The 9,774-nt window shown below is 39.1% G+C and overlaps 1 non-coding gene across 1 annotated transcript; it reads left to right on the top strand.

The window, feature by feature from the left end:
* The first annotated feature begins 8,234 nt into the window (after window positions 1–8,234).
* TRNAA-UGC (transfer RNA alanine (anticodon UGC)) lies at window positions 8,235–8,310 on the top strand. Its single transcript has one exon. It is a non-coding gene; the product is annotated as a tRNA-Ala (tRNA).
* Window positions 8,311–9,774: the final 1,464 nt, after the last annotated feature.

The raw sequence follows: 9,774 nt of genomic DNA, 5'->3' as shown, positions 1-9,774 counted from the left end.
CTCTCTCGCATGGGTTCCTCCTAGAATGTAATCACTCTTCTCCCGGAACAACATGATCTCTCTTCCTTTTAAAACCTTTTGGCGCACAAGCCCTCCCCCAACACACATGACAATCACACCCATCTCAAGCAATCACCTGGGCGACGGGCTTCCACATGGGCAGTGCCATCTTTAACAAAGTGAGCATAATATATTTTATCTGCCCAATACTATCCAATGAGTAACTATATATAATCCCAGACCATGGAAATGGCATAGCTAAGAAGAAAACACTATAAACCTCTCTTAAAAATATAACTTGCAGCATCTCTTGTTGACTCATTTTATCACAGAGGAGATCATGTTTCATAGCTGTCAATGAAGCATGCTCTCATGAATGGGATAACCAAGTGGCTGCCACAAAGTTTTGGCGTCTGCAGACAGTAACAGAGTTTGAATGGAATAGGACTTTTCTTTCTGAAAGTAAAGATGGAGAGAGTGTTTACTGAAATCAGTATACACTGGTGATTTCTAAAGTGGGGATTCAACCAGCAGCACATTTGTATTGTTAGAAATACAAATTCTTGAAATATACTCTAAAACTACTGAGTTAGAAACTCTAGGCCAGGACCAAGCAATCTGGGTTTTAACATGCACTTGAGATGATTTTGATGCACACTCAGGTTTCAGACCTGAGAACCACTGGCACACAAAATCAGGATATGTATTTGACTTAACAGGTAACCAGATCTTTCCTTTGTCATTTTTAGTTTTTATGTTTAAAGATACATAATGTCTATTCATAACTAGTTCTACTTTTGAAGACTGCCACACTGTTTTCCCTAATGGCTGTACCAGTTTACATTCCCACCAACCATGTACAAGGTTTATCTTTCTGCACTTCCTCACCAACACTTATCTCTTATCTTCATACGGATAATAGCCACCATAGGGCATGAAATGATATCTTGTTGTGGTTTTGCCTTGCATTTCCCTAATGATTAGAAGCATTGAGCAATTTTCATGTGCTATGGGCCAATTTTATGTCTTTGGAAAAAAAACAAAAACATGTTTCTAAGGTCCTTTGCCCATGAAAGTGTTATATATTTGATATGCTACCTACCCCTTTCTTAGATGTTTTACAAATACTTTTTCCATTCTGTAGGTTGCCTTTTCAATTTATTGATTGTTTCTTTTGCTCTACAATGCTCTTTAGTTTGATGTGGTCCCATGTGTTTATTTTAGCTTTTGTTTCTTGTTCTTTTGATGTTTTAGCTGAGACACTACCAAGACCAATGTCAAGGACTTTTTCCTCTGCTTTTTCTTCTATGAGTTATATAGTTTCGGGTCTTATATTCAAGGTTTTAACTCACTATGAGTTGAATTTTGGGAGTAGTATAAGATAAATATTCATTCTTTTGCAAGTGGATATCCAGTTTTCCCACACATTTATTAAAAATACTATCATTTTTCCATTATTTGTTCTTGGTGCCTGTAAAACCAGTAGCTATGGCCACTATCACAGTTGCCTGGCCCATGCAGGTTCGCATTTGATTCGGACAGACAGTAATGAAACAATGGAGCCAAGAACTGGTGGGCCATTAGCTTTAATCCTAGCTTGCACCCAGCGGGCAAGAAATACACACAGTGGGAAAACACTTTCCTTTCCATTCAGGGGTCCCAAAGCCACTGACTTATCTGAGTTTCCTAGAATCAAAGTTTTCTACCTCACTAGCCTTATTCACCTCTGTTCCCCATCTCCTTCTCTCTGCACAAACTCTGCACAAACTGGCTTCTCCTTTAGCACTCCGCCATCTTGGCTGCTTCTCTGCTCCTCCACATGGCCTTTCTCTGCTCTCCTTTCTCTGCTCTCTCCTCTAATACTAATCTCATGAACCAAGAGAGAGCAAGTACCCAGTCTGCCCCATTTTATAGTGTAGAAATCAAAACCTAACCTATAATCCAATATACAAACAAGGAAGTCTCTGATACGAAGTCACTTAGGGTGGGAAAGGCTTAGTCTTAAAACTAAGCCTTAGGGCAGGGGTCCCTAAACTACAAAACACAGGCTGCATGTAGCCCCCTGAGGCCGTTTATCTGGCCCCACCGCACTTCCAGAAGGGGCACTTCTTTCATTGGTGGTCAGTGAGAGGAGCACAGGATGCATCTGGAATACTGTATGTGGCGACATCGCTCACGTACAGTACTACTTCTGGTAATGCAGGATGCACGTGTCATGGCTCCGGAAGCACGTCATATCACTTGTTACAGCTAGCAGTGACAAATATGGAACTGGACATTGACCATCTCATTAGCCAAAAGCAGGCCCATAGTTCCCATTGAAATACTGGTCAGTTTGTTGATTTAAATTTACTTGTTTTTTATTTTAAATATTGTATTTGTTCCCGTTTTTTTGTTTGTTTGTTTGTTTTTTGCTTTAAAATAAGATATGTGCAGTGTGCATAGAGATTTGTTCATAGTTTTTTTATAGCCTGGCCCTCCAACAGTCTGAGGGACAGTGAACTGGCCCCCTGTGTAAAAAGTTTGGGTACCCCTGACTTAGGGTATAACAATCCTGCCTGCTTACAGCCTGTCCCCCACACCCAATACAAACTATAAGTGAGCAAACCTATATATCATATTTTACAAACTTATTTGACCAACAGTGCCCATGTCAAAAATTAGTTGCTCTTATATGCATGCTTTTATTTCTGGGCTCTCTATTCTGTTCCATTTGACTATATGCCTATTTTTATGCCAGAAACATACTGTTTTTATTACTATAGCTATGCAATATAGTTTGAAGTGAGAAACTGTGATGTTTCTGCTTTGTTGTTTCTCTATATTGATTTGGATATTCAGGACTTTTGTGGTTCTCATACAAATTTTAGGGTTGTTTCTTTTATTTTTGTGAAAAATGGCATTGGAATTGTGATAGAGATTATTTTGAATCAGTAGAATTCTGAATAGTATGAATATATTAACAATATTAATTCTTCTAAGAACATGAAATATCTTTTCATTTATTTGTGTCTTTTCTTAATTCCTTTTAACAATGTCTTACAGTGTTCATTGCATGAGTCTTTCACTTGTTTAAATTTATTCCTAAGTATTTTATTGGTTTTGAATCTATTATAAATGGAATTATCTTCTTTTTTCACATGGTTTGTTGTTAGTGTCTAGAAACACAACACATTTTTGTACATTGATTTTTGTACCCTGAAACTTTACTAAATTCATTTTTTAGATTAATAGATTTTTGGTAAAGACTTTAGGTTTTCTATGTATAAGATAATGTTATCAACAAACGATGATAACTTTATCTTTTCCTTTAATTTGCATACAGTTCTATTTCTGCATTGATTATTTTTCACCATAGGTGTAAATAGCATAATTCTATAGATATATGTGACATAATCATTTCATAATTATGATTGAAATTTTATGTAACTTTGTTGTATTTGTTCAATTATTTATTTTGAATAAGGAACTAAAAATGAAATTGGTAGGCAAAAAAAAAATGAATGTTTACACCTATATCCAGATATTCAGAAATAATTACACTATTTCAACTTGTTTATTTTCTAAATTCATATCATCACTGGATATTAAATATCAATCTTTTTAATTTATATTATTTACTTTTTGTTTATTAGTATACATATAGCCTAAATATTATATGTAAATATTATTACATTGTGTTTCTCTATGATTGATTATTAGAAAATATGCTTTAAAATGTTCTGTCAAGCCTGACCAGGCGGTGGTACAGTAGATAGAGCATTGGACTGGGAGGCGGAAAGATCCAGGTTCGAGACCCCAAGGTCGCCAGCTTGAGTACGGGCTCATCTGGTTTGAGCAAAAAGCTCACCGGCTTGGACCTCAGGTCGCTGGCTCCAGCAAGGGGTTACTCGGTCTGCTGAAGGCCCACGGTCAAGGCACATATGAGAAAGCAATCAATGAACAACTAAGAAGTCGCAACGCGCAACGAGAAACTAATGATTGATGCTTCTCATCTCTCTTCGTTCCTGTCTGTCTGTCCCTGTCTATCTCTGCCTCTGTAAAAAAAATATAATGTTCTGTCAAGAAATACTTATAAACATTAATGATGGTGGAAAAAAAATCACACAATTATCCAATACAGAAATAGTATGTTATCTATAAAAACTGAAAATAAAATTTAGTTTGACTCAAATTCCTCTGCATGCAGGAAGACAATAAAAAGTGGCTGCAAAATGTGAAGTTAAAACATTGTGACTGAAGAAATTTAAATCAGCCAAACCATCATTGTTCTACAGGCTCCTCACAGGTTCTAATACATGCAAAATCTCATTTAGTATGCCACCCACACACCAATTCTGGAAATATTACATGTGAATAGAAATTAATTATAATAAAAATGATACGAATGATAAAAATAAAAGGCAATAAGCAGTGATGCTAGTAATTAGGTGTTGTCTAATTACAAATTAGGGTACAGAAAAAGTTAAATGTGATAAGTGATGAAAAATTTTGTAGGAAGTTAAGTAATTTGAATCTGGAGAAATTCAGATGATCATAACTATTTAGAAATATTTATTTAAGTATGGCTACATAAGTTACTATTTTTAAGAATGTCAGGATGAAAAAAATGAATAACTTCTAAATCATTTGAGCTAAAGGGAAAAAAAATTTGAAATGTGTACTTAGGAGAAAAAAAAGATAAGTGTGGAAAACATATAGAAAGATAATCAAAGTTTCAGTGTTAGAAATTTCAAATCAAGAGTTGTTTTTCCCTGTCTAAATATGCATGGAATGTTGTATATTTAAAAGTAAACTTATAATCATTTGTATTATTATTTTAAAACTAAACAGACAATATATAAATATTAAGATAAAATAAAATAATAATAGTGAGAAACTTTAAAAAATATTACTGTCATATTTGACAGCTAAAATAGGAAGAATATATAGCAAGCTGTTATGCAGATAAAATATATTATGCTAATTTTTTTAAAGATAGCGCTGCCCATGTGGAAGCCTGTCGCCCAGGTGATATTAATGTGTGTTGGGGGCAGGCTGTGGGCAGGCAGGATTCTTGTAGCCTGGGGCTTGGCTTTGGGACTAAGCCTTTCCCACCCTTTTTGATGTGGGGTGGTGCATTCTCATGAGAAATCCCATTATGCCTCAGATAAGTTACTTTGTATCAGAGACTTCTTTGTCTGTATATTGGATTAAAAGTTTTGGTTTCTACACTATAAAGTGGGGCAGACCGGGAGCTTGCTTTCTCTCGGTTCCTGAGATTAGCATTAGAGAGGAGAGCAGAGAAGGGCCATATGGAGGAGGCCAGGAGAAGCAGCCAAGATGGTGGAGTGCTGAGTGAGAGGCCAGTTTGTGCAGAGTGTGCAGGGAGAAGGAAGGAGATGAGTGTTGGGCAGATAAAATATATTATGCTCACTTTGTTAAAGATGGCACTGCCCACATGGAAGCCCATTGCCCAGGTGATATTAAAGTGTGTTGGGGTGGACTGTGGACAGGCAGGATCCTTGTAGCCTGGGGCTTAGTTTTAGGATTAAGCCTTTCCTACCCTTTTTGATGTGGGGTGGATGAATCCCATTATGCCTCAGATAAGTGACTTTGTATCAGAGACTTCCTTATTTGTATATTGGATTAAAGATTTTGATTTCTACAGTATAAAATGAGGGCAGACCTGGAGCTTGCTCTCTTGGTTCCTGAGATTAGCATTACAGAGGAGAGCAGAGAGAGGCCACATGGTCCTCCAGGAGAAGCAGTTAAGATGGTGGAGTGCTGAGTGAGAAGCCAGTTTGTGCAGAGTTTGTGCAGGGAGAAGGAAGGAGATGGGGAACAGAGGTGAATAAGTCTGGTGAGCTAGAAACCATTGATTCTAGGAAACTCGGATAAGTCAGCAGATTTGTGAGCACTGAATGAGTGAGTTTTGGAGCCCAATGTGTGTTTTACTTGCCTGCCAGGTGCAAGCTAGGATTAAAGATGATGACCCACCAATTTTTGCCTCCGTGTTTCTTTACCGACTGTACAAATACAATGCAAACCTGCATGGGCCAGGTAGCTGTGATGGTGGCCGTGTATACTGGCTTTACATTTGGCATAGTCTGTGGCAGGATTCGATGCAGATGAGTATGGAGCCACCTTTGAGTGGTGGAATAGAGGAAAGGCTGCTGTTATGGTTCCCCATGGCTGTCCTGTTGGCTACCATAAACTGGCTGACTTTTACAGCCATGCATGAGGAAACCAAGAGCTCTGTGGAAGAGGCTACCTGGGACCTGCAAACTGAGCAGTGGAAGGAGATGGGAGCAAACATGGGAGAAAGAGATGCCGACTCTGTAGCTGGAGCAGGCACCAGAGGAGGCTGACCAGGTTCAAGAGATCCTCCAGTGGAGCAGCCACTGGAAGAGGAATCACAGGTTCATGAGCTGCAGCTTGCCCTGGACATTATGGAGAGCCAGCTGTGGCAGGAGGCTGGGCCGGAGATGGAGCTGCAAGACTTGCTGAGAAGGTGGCGGCGGCCCAGGGCTCGAGCCAGGCAACGGGAGCTGATGTTTTCAGTTTCTCTTTGGAAGATGAGGAAAATTGGCCTGGAGTTGCGATCCACAATCTCCAGAAGGTGAGAGCCCAGCAGCAAGGAGTTCTTACTAAGGCCCTGGGAGGTTTGAGATTTTGAGATGTAGGAGTGGATGCCATCATGCTTTCCGGAGCAGAGGTGGAAATGCTGACTGCCATTGCCACATGCTCCTCTTTGGGACAGTGTAAGACCTGCCAGTATGGCAGGGATGAGGGGGGGTGGCTGAGGCCCCATGTGCATGGACTGATTTCCTGGACTATGACTGGAGTGAGCACTAGCTTCTTTGTTGGATGGAATTACAAATTTTGGACAATGTGAAATACCCTAATGGGGGTGGGGGTGGCTTTGCTGGAAGCTTTTTCCATGGCTAGAAAGAAGTCAGAGGACATTTTGCACTTTTGGCAAAGTGCTCAGAGACTAGTGAAGTGTACTTTTGTAATTGTTGAAATTGTATAATTTCTCATGTTGTTGTAATTAGTGTAATGTGCCTAATTTCCTTGTACAGGGATGTTGGAGGTGTAGATTGTGGGTAGTAAAGTGAGCATAGGGGTGGATTGTGGGCAGATAAAATATATTATGCTCACTTTGTTAAAGATGCACTGCCCATGTGGAAGCCTGTCGCCCAGGTAATATTAATGTGTGTTGGGGTGGGCTGTGGACAGGCAGGATCTTTGTAGCCTGGGGCTTGGTTTTGGGACTAAGCCTTTCCCACCCTTTTTGATGTGGGGTGGTGCACTCTCATGAGAAATCCCATTATGCCTCAGATAAGTGACTGTGTATCAGAGACTTCCTTCTTTGTATATTGGATTAAAGGTTTTGGTTTCTACACTATAAAGTGGGGTAGACTGAGAGCTTGATCTCTCTGGGTTTATGAGATTAGCATTAGAGAGGAGAGTGGAGAAGTGCCATATGGAGGAGACCAGGAGAAGCAGCCAAGATGGTGGAGTGCTGAGTGAGGGGCCAGTTTGTGCAGGGAAAAGGAAGGAGATGGGGAACTGAGGATCGTAGGCTGGTAAGCTAGAAACCTTTGATTCTAGGAAACTTGGATAAGTCAGTAGCTTTGTGAGCACTGAATGAGTGGGTTTTGGAACCCAGTGTGTGTTTTACTTGCCTGCCGTGTGCAAGCTAGGATTAAAGCTGATGGCCCACCAGTTTTCATCTCCGCTGTTTCTTTATCGTCTGTCCAAACCTAATGTGAACCTGCACAGGGCAGGCAGCTGTGATGGTGCCCGTGCCTATTGGCCATACACAAGCCATGAGAGAAATATTGACATTGCTATTTTTGTGTGTGTATGATACAAGACAAAATATTATAAATGTTAATATGATATATAATGTGAAACATTTAAAAGCCATCCTATATTTTATATATTAAACTCCAAAGTAACCTCTAACATCTTTCCTAAAGTAAAAAATGTGGACTTTTTTTTGTTTTGTTTTGTTTTTTACCAGAATTTAAGAAAGGTATGAAATGATAAAAAGGGAAAACATAAGTCTCTTGGGACAAATTAAAATTAGACAAACAATACATTAGCAAGAAAACAAAATTATATTGATGCAATTAAAAATTAAAAACAATAATGGTGTACTTTATTTAATATATATTATTTTAAGACAATATTATAAGAAAGCCCAATTATTTTAAACTTTTATTTTTAAAGAATATAAAATGCAGGCCCTGGCCAGTTGGCTCAGTGGTGGAGCGTCGGCCTTGCATGCAGGAGTCCCGGGTTCGATTCCCGGCCAGGGCACACAGGAGAAGTGCCCATCTGCTTCTCCACCCCTCCCCCTCTCCTTCCTATCTGTCTCTCTCTTCCTTTCCCGCAGCCAGGGCTCCATTGGAGCAAAGTTGGCCCAAGTGCTGAGGATGGCTCTATGGCCTCTACCTCAGGCACTAGAACGGCTCTGGATGCAGCAGAGCATCACCCCCTGGTGGGTGTGCCGGGTGGATCCCAGTTGGGCGCATGTGGGAGTCTGACTGCCTCCCCATTTCCAGCTTCAGAAAAAAAAAAAAAAAAAAAAAGAATATAAAATGCATTCACTTAAAACTTAGACTATAAATGGCAACAATAAGAAATATAATATGTGAAGTATTACTTTTTTCAACAAATATTGTTTAGTAAATATAAACATGTTTATCTAAAATGTGAATAAGAATATTTGCCACAGTTAATTTATAAATAAAATTAGAAAATTATTATTACAAATAAAAAGTTAATAATTAAATGGTCATTACAGACAATAAAATGAGATTTATAAAAAAATTTATTTTTGACCCAGGCTGGTTGGCTTCAGTGGTAGAGCATTTACCCAGCATGTGGATGTCCAGGGTTCAATTTTGGTCAGGGCACACACCTGTTTCTCTACTCCTCCCCCTCTCACTTCTTTCTCACTTTCTCTCTCTTCTCCTCCTACAGCCTATGGTGCAGTTGGAGCAAGTTGGCCCCAGGCACTGAAGATGGCTTCATGGCATCCACCTCAGGCACTAGGAAGAGCTTGGTTGCTAAGCAATAAAGCAATGCCTCAGATGGGCAGAGCATCATCGCCTAGTGGGCTTGCCAAGTGGATCTTGGTTGAAATCTGGTTCAGGAATCTGTCTGCCTCCTATCCTCTCACTGAATTAAAAAAAAAATATATATATATATATATATATATATTTTTTTTTTTTTTACAGAGACAGAGAGAGAGTCCGAGAGAGGGATAGATAGGTACAGACAGGCAGGAATGGAGAGAGATGAAAAGCATCAATCATCAGTTTTTTGTTGCGACATCTCAGTTGTTCATTGATTATTTTCTCATATGTGCCTTGACCATGGGCCTTCAGCAGACCGAGTAGCCCCTTGCTTGAGCCAGCAACCTTGGGTCCAAGCTGATGAGCTTTGCTCAAACCAGATGAGCCTGCATTCAAGGTGGCAACCTTGGGGTCTCAAACCTGGGTCTTTCCATAACCCAGTCTGATGCTCTACCCACTGCACCACCGCCTGGTCAGGCCAAAAATATATATATAATTTTAATTAAAAAAAATACTTATGTCTTTCAATAATTATTTTTTAGGATTAAAATCATTTTTAAATTTGTTTAGAGTTTAGAAAATGATAGAATATTCTTTAATTTTCTTAAATAAGAATAACGTGGATAAGAAAACATAACAAGGTGTGAAAAGAAAATTACAGATAAGAAGTTATAAATAATAATATATGCCAAAATTAATTTTA

Source organism: Saccopteryx leptura, chromosome 3 (assembly GCF_036850995.1).
Source record: "Saccopteryx leptura isolate mSacLep1 chromosome 3, mSacLep1_pri_phased_curated, whole genome shotgun sequence".
Lineage (NCBI taxonomy): Eukaryota > Metazoa > Chordata > Mammalia > Chiroptera > Emballonuridae > Saccopteryx > Saccopteryx leptura.
Note: the sequence above shows the minus strand (reverse complement) of the source record. Positions and strands in the feature narration are given on the sequence as shown.